This window comes from Sarcophilus harrisii, chromosome 1 (assembly GCF_902635505.1).
Source record: "Sarcophilus harrisii chromosome 1, mSarHar1.11, whole genome shotgun sequence".
Taxonomy (NCBI): domain Eukaryota; kingdom Metazoa; phylum Chordata; class Mammalia; order Dasyuromorphia; family Dasyuridae; genus Sarcophilus; species Sarcophilus harrisii.
The window spans coordinates 273,462,353-273,481,387 of NC_045426.1; the positions used below are offsets into that span (position 1 = coordinate 273,462,353).

At 33.7% G+C, this 19,035-nt stretch overlaps 1 protein-coding gene across 1 annotated transcript in view; it reads right to left on the bottom strand.

The window, feature by feature from the left end:
- TMC5 (transmembrane channel like 5) overlaps window positions 1-19,035 on the bottom strand; it is a 134,358-nt gene that overhangs the window by 106,485 nt on the left and 8,838 nt on the right. The gene's annotated exons all lie outside the window — the stretch shown is intronic.

Sequence of the window (19,035 nt, forward strand, 5' to 3'; positions counted from 1 at the left end):
AAAATAGTAATAATGTGAGATGACTGAGGTACAGAGGAAGAAAAGACACAGAGGCCTTAGACGGAGAAGGAGGGCTCAGAGTTCAGAAAACCTACTCACATTGGGAAGGAGTTAAATAGGCAACACTACATAAATATCATGAAGGATATAGTGCCCTACAAAAGCTATAAGGAATATAGTGGGGGGGTAGGATGGGCAGAAAAGAAAGCAAAGGGTGGAAGAAGAAGACAAGAGAGAGTCCATGGGTGGGGAGAGGTTAAGTAATAGCAAGGCAAGTTAAGGACTAAAACTAAAGCAGAAGAGTTAGCAGGTTTAGGAAAGAAAAGATATAAACAAAGGATCAGGAGTAGAATTTATTAGGAAAAAAAAGTACAACTAGTAATCAAAATTTTAAAAATTCAATCAAGAGATAAATCTAGATTATATGCTAGCCATACTAATATTGTTTTAGATGCATGTTTACATATGGGTAAATATATGTGTGTGTGTTTGAGTATATATAGACATGTATGCATATTGCTGTATGTGTGAATGAGGGGACTTTATGGGTGGATGTGAATATATATATTTTATATTTTATGTGTGCATGTTTACGTGTGTGAATGTGTATGCATGTGTGTATGTATATATATACATGTATCTATAAATATATCTGTGCTTAATATATCTACCTGCTTAGGAGGATGAAAGGGAAAAAAAATAAAGTTTTTAAAAGTGCACAGCAGAGAACAAAGAACAACCTACAAGGAAGAAAAGATGGACATTCATGAATATAATTTCTTCTTTATTATATATCCTTTCTTGAATTAGAAATTAATTGTTATATATTTTTAAATCCTTCCTGATGTTCTGCTGGACACATTATGATGTTCTGTTTTGTTTTGCTTTATTTTATTTTCCTTTTCTTTCTTTTTTTCTATTTTCCTTTTTTTAATAAACAGAAATTTTTTTAAAAATTGAACCATTAAAAAAAAACCTTAAAAAATTTAAAAAAAATTAGCCTGTCAATAAATGGTATATTCCCATCTCAGAAAGCATTTCCTTTCTCCTAGTTAACTTGTGAGCTCCACTCAGGAACTTGTCTTTTCCAACATTAATTGTTAAAACCTCTTTCCTTGCTAACTATATGCTCTTCCAATTCTATTTACTATTCTTGGTGTCTATTGTATCTCTTCATTTTGTCTGTAACCTTTTCCCCTAAATAAACCTACATTTTGCCAAAGAGAATGGCCATTGTGAATTCTTCACATGACCAAACTCCAACATTTGGTGCCTTCCTTTTTTCCAAAGACTGTCCTAGGTATGAAGGTAAGGGCCTTAGGGAAGAAGTGAAGAGAAGACTACTAGTAGGCTACTAGTAAATACCATAAATCCCAGGGACTCAAAATTTCAGGAGCTCAACAAAAGCAAAGGAGAGAGATAAATAGTAGGTTTACATTGATGTGATTTAGGAAAACTATTTTGGCACCAAAAGACATGATTTAGGAGCAGACTTCCTAATTCCAAATGATTATGTTTGAGGTTAAGCACCAAACGTTGAGTTTAGCTGGCAGGCTAAATCCATACAGGAGGTTAACACCTTAAAAAAACCAAAATTTAGAGTTAGTTATAAGAAGATGAAAGACATCATAAAGCATGGTGGGGGGATGAGAGGAAAGATACCATGTGTCATGGGGGAGGGGTGAGAAGAAAGGTACCCCAAGGGAAAACCCAAAAAGGGTCCATGACTGATATACAGGGGAAATTTAACTCAGGGATTTAACATTACTCAGATTTCTGGCTGAATGGAGCAAGGCTGGGCCTGCCCACAACCTCCACAAAGGCTGATACTATAAGACTGAACTTATCCCCATCAGTGCTCTTTCCTATTTGCCTCAAAGAGCAATTTTATCAGTACTTTAGGTTTTCTCTGTCAACCCTAGCAAGTTATTCCGAACCTCACCAAAGTAGTATATGTTATTATCAAAGATGCCTTCTGCAGAAGGAATCAAGTTTAGGGTACAGCTAATAGTCTAGTTTGACTGAAATAGAACTTTTGAAAGTAAGTAACATGAAAGAAAAGTTGGAGGGGCGGACCTTAAATTCCACGTTGAGGAGTCCATATTTTATCTTAAAGGCACTAGAGAGATTCCAAATTTTGGGGCAGGGGAGGGCTAAGGTTTGTGCCTTAGGAAGCCTTTTGGGCAGTTATATGGAAGAGATGGGAAAGGGAAGAAAGATGGAGGCCAATTAGTAATCTATTCCAATAGTCTGGAAGTAAGGGGACAAGACCTTTAGCTAGAACAGTGGTGATGGAATAAAAGAGAAAGGCTTGGCTGCAAGAAATGCTTTGGAGATAGATTCAACAAGACTCAGCAACAAATTAGATAAGGGGAGTGCTCGAAGGAGAGAGAAAATCTAGGATGACTTCAAGATTATGAAAATGGGTATGGTTAAGAAGATGATGCCCTCAGCAGAAACAAGGATGCCTAGAAAAAAGTTTGGGGGGCAAAAAAGATAAATTCCATTTTGAAGTTGATAGAAACTGAAAGAAAGGGGTCAAAGATGATGCCAAGGTTTCAAGTCTGGTTAAGTTAGAGGATGCACAGTCAAAAAATTCAAAGAGAAATCAGAAATTAATATTTCAAAAGGGAAGACCCTCTATATATGAAAATATCTATCACAGAACTTTTTGTGATAGTAAAATACTGGAAGCCAATTAGATACCCAGAATGGTTAAATGAATCATGGCATATAACTATAAAATAATGATATGTTGTTTTTATAATTAGCTGAAGTTGTAGGAAATGATTGACCATGATGCCTAAAGAGAAGATTGGAAATTTTATATGAATGAATGTAAAGAAATCAGGAATCAGGAAAACAATATGTACAATTCATATGCTGAGGTCCAGCACCAAATGATGGAGTTGGGTAGCAATTCACATGGGAAGAATTCACAATGGCTTTCTTTTTGCCAAAAAGGACCTTTATTTATGAGAAGAGATTATGGACAAAATGAAGAGGTAAAATAGATACCAGGAATGGTAAATATGAAATAGATTTGGGAGAACATATGGTTAGCAAGGAAAGGGGTTTTAACAATTAATGATGGAAAAGACAAGTTCCCCAGTGGAACTCACAATTAACAAGAAGAAAGGGAATACTCCATGAGGTGGGAATATGCCATTGTCTGGCAGGCTCAATCCATTGAAGAGCTTAGCCCCCTAAAAAGTTAGTTAGCTATAACAAGGAGAAATATATGGTGAAGCTGGGGGGAGGGATATGAGAGGAAAGACACTGTAGGGCATGGAGGAAGTGTGAGGAGAAAGATACCATGAAGCAGAGAGGTAGGCTAACTCCAATAGGGATTCAGCAAAGATGGAATAGATCAAGAACAGATTTATAGGGGAAATTTAACCAGTTCAAAATTAGTTTAAAAAATAAACAAAACACCTTAGCAGGTTTCTCTGCTAACCCCACCTAGTTAACCGGCAATTCATCATAATGACTATGAAAATGTAAAGGGAAAGTAAATGAAGTGAAATTATAATAATCAAGCCTGGCTCCAAAGAAGAGATATGAAATATCTCTCCTACTTCTTTGCAAAGGGTGGAGGGAGGGGTAGAATCACAGGTGTGGAATACCGCATATAAATTCAGACTTTTTTCATATGTTGATCAGTTTTGTGTAATTGTTTTTCTTTTTCTTACTCTTTTAAAAAAATTCATTATGACACATAATGACTTTCTGAAAAGGGGTAGAGAAGGATATAGAGGGGAAAATAAGTGATATAAAAACAAAAGATATCAATAAAACTTTATTTAAAAAATTTTTATTTTCCCAATTAACATGTAATAATGGTTTTCAACTTTCATTTCTGTGAGATTGATTTCCAATTTTTTTTTCCTCTTTCCCTTCCTCCTTCCCTCTTCCCATGCTAACAAACAATCTGAAATAGGTTATATGTGTACATTAATTTTTAACATATTTCCACATAAGTCATGTTAAGAAAGAAAAATCAGACCAAAAGGAAAAAAACAACAACAACAAGGCAACGTGAAAATATATTTCCATCTACATTCAGTTTCCAGAGAGAGAACTATGGAGCATGTAGAAATATTGAAGCATAGTATTTTCATTTTTTTTGTTTGTTTGTTTGCTTTGCTTTTTCTTTCTCATGATTTTTTGCCTTTTGGTCTGATTTTTTTTCTTGCCCAATGTGACAAATATGGAAATATGTTTAAAAGAATTGCACATATTTAATCTATGACAAATTGCTTGCTTGTCTTGGAGAGGGGGAAGATAAAGGAGAGAGGGAGAAAAATTTGGAACACAAAGTCTTACAAAAATGAATGTTGAAAATTATCTTTAAGGTTTGGCAATTGTTAATGCTGTAAAGTTACCCATGTATATATCCTGTAAATAAAAGGCTATTAAATAAAAAAAAATAAAAAAAAAGAAAATTATCTTTACATGTATTTGGAAAAACTAAAATAATATTGATAAAATAAATAAATAAAGATTTAAAAGGGAAAAAAATTATTAAAATTACCCTGGATCACTGAATTGCTGACAAGAACTAAGTCTCGTTGCTGCTCATCACACAATCTTGGTTTTTTGCTGTATATAATGTTTTCCCACTTCTGTTCTCACTTAATTCAGCATCAGTTTATGTAAGTTTTTCCAACCTGCTTATCATTTCTTATTGAACAATATTTCATTACCTTCATATGCTATAATTTATTCAGCTATTCTCCAATTAATGGACATCCACTCGTTTTCCAGTTCTTTGCTACCACAAAAAGAGGTGCTATAAACATTTTTGCACATATGGGTCCTTTCTCGTTTATGATCTCTTTGGGATACAGATCCAATAGTGGCACTGCTAGATCTAAGGGTATGCAGTTTTATAGGCCTTTGGGCATAGTTCCAAATTGCTCTCCAGAGCAGCATTTCACAACTCCACCAACAATGCATTAGTATGCCAATTTTCCCACATCCCTTCCAATATTTATCATTATTTTTTCCTGTCCTCTTAGCTAATCTGATAGGAGTGAGGCAGTATTTCAGAGTTGTTTAAATGTGCATTTCTCTAATCAAGAGTGATTTAGAGCATTTTTAATTATTATTATTTTTTTTTATTGATATTCTTTTTTTTTTTTTTAATTTAATAGCCTTTTATTTACAGGATATATGCATGGGTAACTTTACAGCATTAACAATTGCCACACTAGAGCATTTTTAAAATATGAATTCAATTAAGATCCTTAAAACAAAAATTCTGATCCTGCTCTTGACATTACATCTCTTGTGATCTTGAGATGGTTATTTGCCAAATTTGATTTCATATTCCCTAATCTCTTAGATACTAGAGTCTTCTACCCCTGACTGCCAAGGAGAATGACTAAGTGAGAAAGAAATACCTATTGCATTAGTATTTATGTTTCACAATAGAGAAATAAAACCCACTCTCCTTCTTAAGTTACAGCTCAAACCATAATGGCATCAAGGAAACAAAATCCTTTTCATCTTTAAGGTAAGAACTGGAAATCAATATGTTTAGGGCACTTTCAGGTCCTATTCCAAACTAATTTATTGATTCATATGTTCAACTCATAGATCATTAGTTCAAAATTTCTGTATGTCAGAAACTAAAAATCAGTCAACCTGAGGGCAAATCTATAGCATAAGGAAACACCCATATTTTCTAAGGCACATGAAAAAATGCATCTTGTCATTTATTTACAAATTTATCAACATTCAAGTTAGGGAGTAGGAACAGCATGCAGACACTTAAAATTCCTTGAACATGTCCAGGATGGTAATCACTACTAATAAATATGTCAGGGAAGCTTAAGGGCATTCGCTCCCATATCTGCAGAAATTAGACTTGGGAAGTACATGGCACCACAATGCATAGGACACTGGATCTGGAAGCAGGAAGATTCTTCATGAGTTCAAATCTTGCTTCAGACACTTCCTAGTTATGTGATCCTACACAAGTCACTTAGCCTGGTTTGCTTCAGGTATCTCATCTATAAAAGGAGAGCTGATTGTTAAATATTCAGTACAAGCCAAAGCTTGATTTATTGGGGTTTTTTGTTTGTTTGTTTTGCTGAGGTAATTGGGGTTAAGTGACTTGCCTAGGGTCACATAGTTAGGAAATGTTAAGTGTTGGAGACCAGATTTTAACTCAGGTCCTTCTGACTTCAGGGCTGATGCTCTATCCACTGAGGCACCTAGCTGCCCCTTGATTTATTGTTTTGTTGAAAATCTAGACTTCAGAAAGTGATAAAGAAAATGGGAAGATTAAACTTAAAAATGTGTCTCATGTATATTTCCCTCCCCCTCCCCCCCAGTACGCCAGATGTTAAATATTGACAAATACACCTCCTCCCAGTGAGAGAGGTAGGGCAAGTATTATTTTCCCCATTTTACAGATGGGGAAATTGAGACGGAAAAGTATTGACTTACCTATAGTCATACAACTGCTAAATGTCTGGAGAGTTAAACACAGGAATCCCAATGTCAAGTCCCAGAATCTTGCTCTTCTATAAACATTTTCTTTATTGATTTTATGCTTATATCTCACTACTTTTGTGTGCCAACATAGGATGCAAAAGAGTTAAGATTCAAATCCAGACTCTCTGACTCCAAAGAGTATTCCCTTTTCCCAAAAATCTAAAGTTATGTATTTTGAATAAAGCCCATCCCGTGCATGATAGTTCACTTCAGGCTTCATTTTACACACTTGTAATGTCAGTGATCTTATTTAATAATTTAAAAAAAACTCTATGTTTAGTCTAATAGACTTTTAATGTTAATAATAATGATAGTAACAATTAACACATGGTACTTATGTACTAAATGCTGCACATTATTATATAATTTGGTGCTCACAAATTATTCCCATTTTACAGATAAAAAAACTGAGGCAGATAGAGGTTAAATAATTCATCCACAATCTCACTGTTGGTAAGAATCTAAAGCTGGATTTAAACTCAGGTTTCCTGATCAAAAGCATAGCCCTTTATTCACTACAACTTCTACCTGAGAGTGAATGATTCTTAATTCTATTAAAAACTAATTTTTTTAATGTTTGAAGATTATGAAAGGGTTTTTATCCCAATTATAACCCTATGAATTAGTTTTCTTTGAATCAAGGTGGAGGTCAAAGACCTCTGCAGGTTTTAGTATAGATACAAAAAGTGCTTAATTACTACTACTATACAACAAATTTTCCAACAAAACAAAAAATCCGACATACAATGCCTCATTAGAAGAAAGTTGAGACTGATAAAGCAAGAAGAAGTAGAGAAAAAACAACAACAAAGAAACTTCTCTGTACTGCCAAAAGAAAGGAGAATGATCTATCAAGACCATTAGTCTTAGCCTCTGACAATATTACAAGATTAAATATCAGGTGCTTATAAAAGAAACCGTATTTTGTGTTATTTCCTGAACAAAAGAATTAAACAAGAAGATTTTCTTCCTTTTAATAGTACCTATTTTATGAGAAAACTAGTGTTTTTGTCAAGGATCTACTCTAAAGAAAATTCTTCTTTTGATGTCCAGGTGAAGGTTACCCTGTTCCTCATACTTATCATCCCCAGACAAGTTTCTCAAAGTTAAATTTGATATCTTCTAAATCTATTAATCAGAGATTCTCCATGTCTAATTGTTAAGTCAAAAGATATACATGAATTTATAGCCCTTTGGGCACAAATCATATCTTTAGATCATTTATCAATTGGGGGCATGACTCTTTTTTAAAAATAAATTTGACTTAGTTTCCTCCATATTTGAGAAATGAGGCTTTGTCAGAGAATCTTGCTAAGGCATTTTTTAGATTATTTTTTTGGATCTTATATCACCTGGACTTTGTGAATATGGAATACCTTGGTTTTAAGCCAAAACAAAAAACACTGTCACTCAGCAAGTTTCTTGTACTTTTTCTCCTTCCCTTCTCACTAGAACCCATCATCCTTGTTTTGTTTTTGTATTCCCAGATTTTAGCACATTGCCTAGCATATAAAATACTATGTTTTCATTCTTCCATCCTTCCCCCTTCCTCCTTTTATTCCTTCCTTCCTTCCCTCCTTCTTTCCTTCCTTCCTTCCTTCCTTCCTTCCTTCCTTTTTCTCTCTCTTCTCTCTCTCTCTCTCTCTCTCTCTCTCTCTCTCTCTCCCTTCCCTCCCTCCCTCTCTCCCTCCCCCCCTTCCTTCCTTTCTCCCTTCCTCCCTCCCTCCCTCCCTCACATCCTCCTTCCTTCCTTCCTTTGTTGCTTTCTTTCATACATTTTAGTCATATCCTGAACTGGAATAGCAAAGATAAACATTCCAGTGAACTCATAATGTCTTGTTAATATTATAAATCAAAGGCTTAAACAAAGTAATTTCTGAAAAATATAATTTGTATACTCTTGCATGGCTTTTATTTTTCTTTTTTATTTAATAACTTTATTTTTCAAAATACATGCATAGTTTTCAGTATTCATCCTTGCAAAATTTTGTGTTCCATATTTTTATCCTTCTCTCTCCCCATAAAGTAATTCAATATAGATTAAATGTGTAATTCTTCTAAACATATTTCCACATTTATCATCTTGCATGATTTTAACACAAGCACAGTAAATATCTTTGTTGGTATTTTTCTTCTTTTTCTAATCCATTTGACTTTCTAATAGAGAATCCCTAAACTGAAATTGATCATAAATGTAGAACTATAATGAGTTATCAATTATTACTCTTTAGATGTGGCCTATCAACCAGTTCAGAACTTACCTAATTGTATTTATCATCTAGCAAACATCTTTCTATTTTTTCAATAATAATTGGCAATGTTTGGCGAAGTGTCCTTACTGTCACTCCTAAGTACTCATTGAATTTAGTACAGATACACTAAAATGGCAATGCCTATTTCTCAGAGCTGTGCTTCTTGGTGGTCTTAAAATGACTCTCTGAGCTCCAAAGGAAAATCAAGGCATAACCTTCACTATCTAATGAATAGTCTTGCTGCAAATATCCCAAGGAGGTTTGCTTTGGTAGTCCTCAGCTGACTATAACTAGGACTCTTTTTTGCTTGACTCCCTTTCTATGTAGGATTAAAACTACTTATTATCTGTCCCGGAATCATATTCAGAGAACTTTTTGTACTGCTACTCTCTTGCTTGAAAGGACCTTTTAGAATAAAGTCAAAAATAGAATTGTTCCTCAGGAACCAATAATAGCTATGCACCATGAAATTTGTTAATTGTAAATGAAATTGATTTAGTTCAAGATAAAATCTTGACCCAAGAATGAAATATGAAAGCTCTTCTTTGACCACTTGACTTTGACCATCAATGTATCAACAACAAAAAAAAATCTTCAACCATGATCCTCATGAGTCTATTTTTTAAATGTACAATACTACTTCGTTTCTTACCTTATCTTGCCCTATTTCTTGTCATTAGTTTGATCTTGCTCACCATTTTATTTTTATGCTCCTCATTTTCCTGAATTGTAAAATGGGGGGGATGATCTAGATGACTTCTGAAGACTTTTCCAGGTCCAAATCTATGATCCCTTTAAGAGCTTTATAGTGTTTCCCTAATCCCTCTTATGGACAATTCAGTTACCAACTACTTAAAAAGACAGATTGTAAGCAAGTTTTTCCAAGGACTGGTTTTGCACACACAATTAGGAAAAAGTGAAGAACCCAAAAAAGGGCACTGATTTACCATCAAAATATGGCAGAGAGAGAAACAGAGAGGGAGAGAGAGAGAAAGAAAGAGAGAGAGAATTTGCATCAAGGAGCTTTAGGAAGATAATGAAGGTGTGTGAGATAATACTCTGATCAGTAATGATGTTGAATAGTTTTTCAATTAAAATTTGATTTCCCTTTTTTGTAAATTATTATTTTATTTTTCTATCATTTGTCCAGTGGGGCCAGAGATTGGTAGCTTTTATGTATTTTTCTAAGTTCTTTGCATATTCTTAATATTTGAGTTGATTGTAGAAATTTCATTGTTTTCCATTCTTTTTTAAACCAAAAGATTAATTAGTTAAGTGGTTTGGTAAATGTGAAATGTGAAAATTCAGAGACATCGCCATTCCAAATTTCACATTTGTGTCCAATCTATGGTAAAATCTTCTGAGCTCAATTAGTCTGATTGGTCACAATTGAATCCGTTATACTTTTTGACTGTGATACAACGATATAATTTTGGTCCTCTTTGAGAATGAAAAGATATCACCACTAATCAGGTAAGTAATTTAACTTCCCCGTTTATAAAACAAAAAATATCCTAAAAACAAATGGTCTTGGATTTCTAGATACCCTTTCATTTTTATTATCCAAGTAATTAAAAAAAAAAAAAAAAAAGAAATCAGCATTTGTTAAGTATGTCAGGCACCTCACAACAACCCTGAAGTTATTATTATTCCCATTTTAAATTTATATTACTGAGGAATGTAAGGCAGACAGAAGTTAAATGACTTGTCCAGAGTCATGAAGCTACTTAAGTATCTGAGGCTGGAGTTGAACTCAAATCTTCCTGACTCTAAGGTAAGCACTCCATCTACTGTACTATCTAGTTGTCAAAGATATATGTTTGGTTTTTAATACAAAGGCATAAGTGAAACTATATTTTAAGAACTTCTCAAAATAAAAAATCAACTGGAGTTAGTGATCTCCAACCATTTCTAAGTTCCTGACGACTGCTGTTCTGGTGACTATTGTTTGTCCTTAGTTCTTTTTTTTTTCCTTCCTTTACTTTTTAATGGCATTTTATTTTCCCAAATACATGCAAAGATAGTTTTCAACATTCACCTTTGATGAACCTTGTGTTCCAAATTTGTCTTCCTCTTTTCCCCCTTCCTCTTCTCCAAGACAGAAAATAATTCAATATAGCTTAAACATGTGCAATTTTTCTAAACCATATTTCCATACTCATCATGCTGCACAAGAAAAATTTGATCAAAAGGAGAAAAAGCAGGAGAAAGAAAAAAAAAATAAGCAAGCAAACAAGAACAATAAAAAGGTGAAAATACTATGCTTTGATCCACATTCAATCTTCACAAATTCTCTCTGAATGCATATGGCACTTTCCATTACCAATCTATTGGAATTGCCTTGAATCACCATTTTGTTGAAAAGATTCAAGCAAAGTTAAATTTTTATTTATTTCCTTAATGCATAGTTAACATAGGTTTCCAATTCCTTCCTTTTGTATTTAATCTAGCTTTTATGAGATAGCAGAAATTCCAAGGAATCTATCAGGATTTTTTTTTTTTAGGACTGTTCTGAAACCAGCTCATACCAGCTCAGAGCTGAGCTGATTGTTAAATTTTCAGTGTGAACATTTACAACTCAGAAATGAACAAATGCTACAAATTAAGATTTGATTGATTTGTTCTTTGTCAAGACTTAAGAAAGTAACAGAAGATATTAATTATGTGATCTTAATAATTTAGATTAAACTTAAAAAAGAATATCCCATGGAGCTGGTATATCTAAATATCTCCTAATAGAACAGAAGTTTCATAGACTCTGTTCATGAAGATATTATCAAAAAAAGAGCTATTCTTTCACTTCCTATCCCCTTTTTAAATTGTAAGTTGTATTTGATTACAATATTAAACTATTTATACTTATTATTTAGGTTTGGCCATGTTAGATGATTATTGTTATGCAATGAAAAATAATCAGCAGCAATACTTGTCACATTCCACAAACACAACTTAAAAGTAGAATTGCCCCCAAAGAACTTCAAATTCAAACTCATAACAACTCAATTCTTGTAGTTCAATGAGAGATGAAAATGAATGACATAAGAATGCTAGGAAAAAAGTATAAAGTACTAAAAATTAGAACACGCATTGACCAAAAAACAGAGGCAGAGAAGACTGGCAGCAGGAGCTTAAGCTCTCAGAACCAAGGGGAGAAATTCAATTCAATCTTCGATCTTCCTGGTGGCTGGCCTGGACTTCTGCACTTCCCCCACTGAGACCAAGGCCAGACTGAAAGGCTCTCCAGAAAACTGCCCAGCATCAGGCAAGGAGATAATAAAGGATTTGGACTTTAACACCTGGCTACACTTGTGGTGATTACTGAATTGAAATGAAGGCTGCTTCCAGAGACCCCAAGAAAACTGAATTAGAGAACATTACACAAAATGGCAGAAATTATATTTAGCCCTGCATCTTATATCACACTACATAGTATATTCTATATGGATAAATAATCTTAATATTAAAGATCATACGGGGATATTGAATTAGAAAAGAATAAGTAAGAAATGTATTCTTAATCAAAGAGATAGACACAATTTTTATAATAAAATGGATAACTTTGATTACTTGAAACTGAAAAACTTTTGCTTAGACAACATTAATAAATCTAGGATAATAAGGAAAATAAATAAACAGGAAAAAATGTTTGTATCAAATTTATCTGATTATATATATATATATACACATAAATACATATATATATATATATATACACATACACATATGACTAATAGCTATTCCCCAATATGTGAATGGTCAAAGGATATGAACAAATATATCTCAAAAGAACTACAAAATATATACAACCACATGAAAAAATGCTCCAAATCACTAATAATAAGAAAAGAGCAAATCAAAAGAATCTGACAGCTTCATCTTATACCTGCAAATTGATAAAGATGATTAAAAAAATAACAGTCATGGTTGGAGGAGTTATGGAAGATCAGCATACTAATATATTCTTGGTGGAATTGTGAAATGGTACAACCATTTTGGAAAGAAATTTGGAATTATGGAAAGAAATTTGGAATTATGCAAATAAAGTGACTAAAACATCCATCAGTATCCTTTTAACCAGAAACTCTATTACTAGGCTTAAACCTCAAGAAAGCTATTGATAAGAAAAGTTCCCATATAAACATCTCCAAGATGTTTATAACAACATTTTTTGGGATAGCAAAAATGTGAAAGTAGATTTAACATAAGGAAATGGTAACTAAACTGTGGCACATGAATATAATGTGCCACTATACTACTACACTATAATACTACTACTATATACTACTACACTATAATAATTGATGAGTGTAATGAATAGGGAAAAGTATCAAGTATGAATTGATGCACAGTGAAATAATTAAAGCCAAGAACAATATAAATAATAACTATAATATAAATGGAAAGAACAACAGACCAAAACCCCAAAGTAAATGTAACAAAATTATAAAGATCAAGCAGGACTCTAGTGAAAAGAGACAAGAAAACCTCCTCAACCCATATTTTGGTGGAGATAGGAGGTCCACAGGTATACATTTTTGAACAGTATGTTGACATTTTTTCCCCCTTTCAAAATCCCCAATATTATTAGTCATATGAGATGGCTCTTGGGAAGAAAAAAGTGGAGGAATACATGAGAACACTTTAGTAATGAAAGAAGCAGGAAGTATCAACAAATTTTTTAAAAAGAAGTAGAGGAGCCATTTCAAAAAGATAGAGCAAAGTAATATTCCCCTTCTCCCTCCACTAAAAATTACAAAACAAAACATATAAATCTATACTAAGTTTAGAAGATGATTTTTTTTCAAAGAAGAAAAATTACCACCAGAGTCAAATAGCAATAAGGGGAAAACTTTACCAAATGAAGTTGTGAAAATGGTGGTTTGAAAATAAAAGCTGGCTCAAAACAGTGAGAAAGAAAGACACAGAGAGAGAGACAGAGACAGAGAGACAGACCGAGACAGAGACAGAGAGAGAGAGACAGACAGAGACAGAGACAGAGACAGAGACAGAGAGAGAGAGAGAGAGAGATCTGTTCAGGCAACAAACAAGCTATAGAAAGAATATCACATGAAAAATTCAACAATTTAAATTTACTTATTGGACTTTTAGAGTTATATCACTAACTTAGAGCCTCAGAGAAAGCATAATAAAATTATTGATTGAAATATTGAACAAGGAGAATTGCATCCGGGAAAATAAACATAAAAACTCCATAGCACAAAGCATCATCTTTCTTGTTCACTCCATGTGAGGGAGCCAGTAAAAAAATTTAACATTTTCATAACCACTGTTTATATTCTGATGGTCAGAAGCAAGAGGAGGACCTCATTCTGGGGGAAAAAAGGCACAAGAATCTATTGTGATCTGAGTTACAAAACAGAAGTGAAGATATCTGCTATTGGCCTCCAAGGATTTGTTTCAAAGTGTATAATTAAATATTGAATGAAGTTTTCCCTCTTAACCAAAGAATTAAGAAAATAATCAGGTTCAGTTTATCTTGTTAAAAACTTTGGATAGGGGTTTTTGTTGTTGTTCAGCCATGCTGACTCTTCATAACCCCTTTTAAGAATTTTTTTGGCAAAAAATATTGTAGTGGTTTGCCATTTTCTTCTTCAGCTCATTTTACAGATGGGAAGCTGAGGCAAACAGGGTTAAGTGATTTGCCTAAGGCCACATAACTAGTACTAGTAGTACTTTCTACTAGTAAGTATTTGAGACCAGATTTGAACTCATGATTCCAAGCCTAGCACTCCATTCACTACATCAACTGGCTGCCCCTTGGATAGGGATACTAAGATTTTTTTAAGGCTTTTTTTTTTGTGACCTGGAAGGGATATTGTAAGGACAATACTGAAGAAATCACATTGTGGATGATGGGGCAAAGCCAGAGAGGCGCTTTCTTAGGGCACAATCAAGAAGTAAATTTGCTAAAGGAAGCTCTACAGGGGTACACAACATTTTTTTTTTTTTTTGTCATGGACTACTTGAGCAGTCTGGTAAACCTTAAGGACCCCTTCTCAGAATGTTTTTAATGTATAGAATTAAAATAAATAGGATTACAAATGCATAGAATTAAAACACACAGAATTACAAAAGAAAGCAATTCTAATGAAATACAGTTATAAAAATGTTTTTTTTAATCTATGAAACCACTGAAATCTATTCCTATACTCTTTGGGGGTCTGTAGATCCCAGGTGAAGAACTCTCTTGCCTTAAACTGTGATTAACTATCCTTTCCCACACCTCCTCTTCCCAGCCCCCACCCTTTAAAGAAGAAAGACTGAACCTGTTTTGGGATTAAATGTACTAATCTTAAAGAGAGGAAAGTATTTCCAAATCCTGCTTCTAATCATTAAATTGGATGATGATTTTTTACCTGACAAAAGACTCATGATTAAATGAAAGGATTACATAAGGTATTAACAACTGTGTTTATCTTCTCTATCTTCTTGGGAGCACAGGAAGAAGAGAATTAAAAAAGAATAAATCCCATAGAAAGGGACTTCAACTCACCTTATTCATTCCAAACTCTAAAGTCCTTACATCTGGAAGAGCCCAATCATTTTCCCTGCATGTGATCTTAGAAAATAGAACAAAGGCTTCATGGAAAATGCCCCCTCCTGCTGATTCCAATATCCAAGTGCAAATTGCTGTCCAGTTGGTCACCAAACAGTTCTAATTCTTGATTAAGGAAATAAAGTATGTGTAAGGTAACTTTAAAAAAATTATTTTTCCTGGTTTTACTATTCACTCTGTAATTTTGGTTTAATCATTATCCAAGTGGTCATATGTCTTCCATGATAAATGGATGAGTGGAGAGACCTTTAATTCACGGGAGTGATAAAAATAGGGAAATGAAGCAAATGCCAAATCTTCAAAGAAAAAAGAGAGCAATTCTCAAGCAGCCAAGTTCATTTTGTGTAATGTGTACTAATTTATGATTATTGAGAAAGAAGGAAATAAACTATAAAAAATTCAGTCAAGCACATTTCAATGCTACATTGTTCAACAAATTAGAAAGTATATACCATACTAAAACTAGACATAACAATTTAGGATTTGAGCCAAGTTTTAGATAAGTGACACAATGGATAGAGCACTCGGTCTGGGGTCAGGAAGATGTGAGGTCAAATCCAGCCCCAGACACTTATTAACTATATGACTTTAGGCAAATTGCTTCAACTCTATTTACCTCAGGTTCCCTGCGTGTAAAATGTAGATAGTAATAGTACCTACTTCCCAGGAATGTTGTGAGGATCTACTGAAATAATAATATTTTTTTGTGTCATGGACTCCTTGACCAGTCTGGTAAAGCTTAAGGACCCCTTCTCAGAACATTCTTAAATGTTAAGAATTAAAATAAATAGGATTACAAATGCATGGCATAGCCCTTAATACAGTCATTGACACATAGTAAGGGTTATATAAATGTTATTATTATAATTACAGTCAAGATTTCAACCCAGATATTTTTATTAAGGTTCTTAAACTTTTATTTTCAGTATCTTTATCCTATTAAAAATTATTGAGGATCTCTCCTAAGAGTTTTTGTTTATCTGGATTATATTTATAGACATTTACCATATTGGAAATAAAAACTATTTTTGAATTTGTAGACCCTCTAAAAGGGTTTCAGAGATCTCCAGGATTCTCTAGATCATACTTTGAGAACCACTGAATAGTTGGGCCTAGAGTCAGCCCTACCTCTCAGAGTTTTTGTGAGAAAAATGGGATAGTTTTTGTAAATCACACTGCTTAGCATAGAGTAGGTGCTTAATAAATATTTGTTTCTTTCACTCTATCCATTCTAGTGCCCTGCCATGCTTCAAATAGGTCTTTTTAAATGGTTAGATATATTTTTTAAAATAATAGCTTTTTATTTTCAAAATATATGCAAAGATAGTTTTCAACATTTACCTTTGCAAAACCTTGTGTTCTGAATTTTTCTCCCTCCCTTCCCCCACTCCCCTACACAGCAAGTAATCCAATATGTTAAACATGTACAATTCTTCTATACATATTTCCGCATTTATCATGCTGCATAAGACAAATCAAATCAAAAAGGGAAAAAATGAGAAAGAAAAAAAGCAAGCCAGCAAACAACAACAAAAAAGGTGAAAATACTATGTCGTGATCCACATTCAGGATTTGTTGTCCTTCTGGATACATATGGCTCTCTCACATCTATTGGAAGTGTCCTGAATCACCTCTAAATGGTCAGTTCTTACTTTAACTTTTCCTGTTTATATTTCATGAAAGAAACATATTGAGTTTTTTAGATTTCTATGTAAATTACTGAGAAAATCACTTTTTGAAAGTGGGGAGAAGAGGCATAGGATCTAGATTACAGGGGTCCTCAAACCTCTCACCCAGGGCTATGAAGTTTCTTTATTTAAAGGCCTACAAAACAAAGTTTTTGTTTTTACTATAGTCTGGCCCTCCAACAGTCTGAGGGACAACAGTCTGACCCCCTATTTAACAAGTTTGAAGACCCCAATCTAGAATTTCATTTGTATAAGGAACCCTTAAATGAAGAAGCTCTCTTTACCAAAACATGTGGCTTCTTATCTGCAATTTATAATCCTAGAGAGCTGCCTAGGACAGAGGTGTCAAATCCAGCCACCAAAATCAAATTTAAATGAAATTGGAAATATTGAACAAAAATAAATAAAAATACAAATTTTTGTTGTAATTCAATTGATTAGTCACATCTGACTCTGTGATCCTATTTGGGAGGAGATTTTCTTGGCAAAGATACTTGAGTAGTTTGTCATTTCCTTCTTCAGATCATTTTGCAGATGAATAAACTGAAGCAGAGTTAAGGTAACTTGCCTAAGGTCACACAACTAGTGCCCAAAGCTGAATTTGAATTCAGGTCTTCTTGACTTCAGGAATAGCACTCTATTCACTGTGCCATAATCATAGATCATGGATAATGGTAATATTATGGTTTTGAATCAATGTGTGGCCCTTAGCATTCTTATGAATAGTTTCATGGCTCTTTTCATGGTTTTTATTTAAATTTGACATAATAGACCTAGAGCACTGAGAGATAAAATAACATGACTTGCCCAAAGTTTCAGAGACTCTGGGGCAAGTTATGTTATTTTATTATAATTAATTATATATTAATAAAGAATAATTAATAATAATATAATTAATCTATTAGGGGAAAGACTGGATAATAGCTAACATTCAAATAGGGCCTACTATATGCCATGTGCTTTACAAATATTATCTCATTTGATCCTCACAACAATCCTGGGAAGTAAATGTCAGTCTTATCCTCATTTGACAGATGAGGACACTGAGGCAAACAGGTTGTTGACTTGCCCAAGATCACACACTTCGTAAGTGTCACAGCCCAAATCTGAATCCAGGTGGCCCTGACTCCAGACCCAACACTCTATCCTCTTCACCAACAAAGGTCTTCTTTGCTTTGAAGCCTGCTCTCTATCCACTGTGCTACATTCCTATATGAGAATAGCAGAAGGAAAACTAATTTATCCACTTATCACCTAATTGTCCACCTTGTACTTAGTGGGTTCTTAATAAATATCAGATGAACACTTGGGTTCAGCAAAGTTCTATGACCTTAGGAAAATTCCTTTTTCTTAATATCTTAAGAATATATTAGTATTCTTAATGTATTTAGACATTATTATGTCATATATTAATATTAATAATAAATGTTAATAATAATAATAATTATTATTATGTCCTAAGATAAACACATGGATAGAATTCAGAGTATATGAAAGAGACTGATGTGAGAAAGAGAACAAAGGCTATTTGAGCATCAGTATGGCAATTAAGACCAAAATTCTCTGAATGCAGGATCATTATGAATGTGGTTTCTTGGATGTAATAAGGAAGGTTTTCTTTTTTTATTCTGGAGGAAGAGTTGGAATAGTTGAAAAGAATAAGTTGAATGTAACAGCTTTTTAGAATGTATTGAGGTTTTTCTAGTGTGTCACACTGCTTGGGAATCTTTGAGGTGAAGGTGAGGAAGAAAGCTTTCTGGATGCAGTCACAAAGCTGAGAGAGGGAAGGCTTCGTACAGGAAACAACAAGACGGTCATATCGACTGGGACATAGTGTGTGAAGGTGTATATAATTGATAATATGTTGTCATTGTTTGTCCTTTGTTCTTAGAGGATCATGAAATCAGGGATCTGATGCCACGCCATGCAAGTGAGTTGGATTTAGGCAGGTGACCTTGCAGAAAAAACTTATAGAATGGAAAGCTTATAAAGGGCATTTAAAATGCCAGACAGA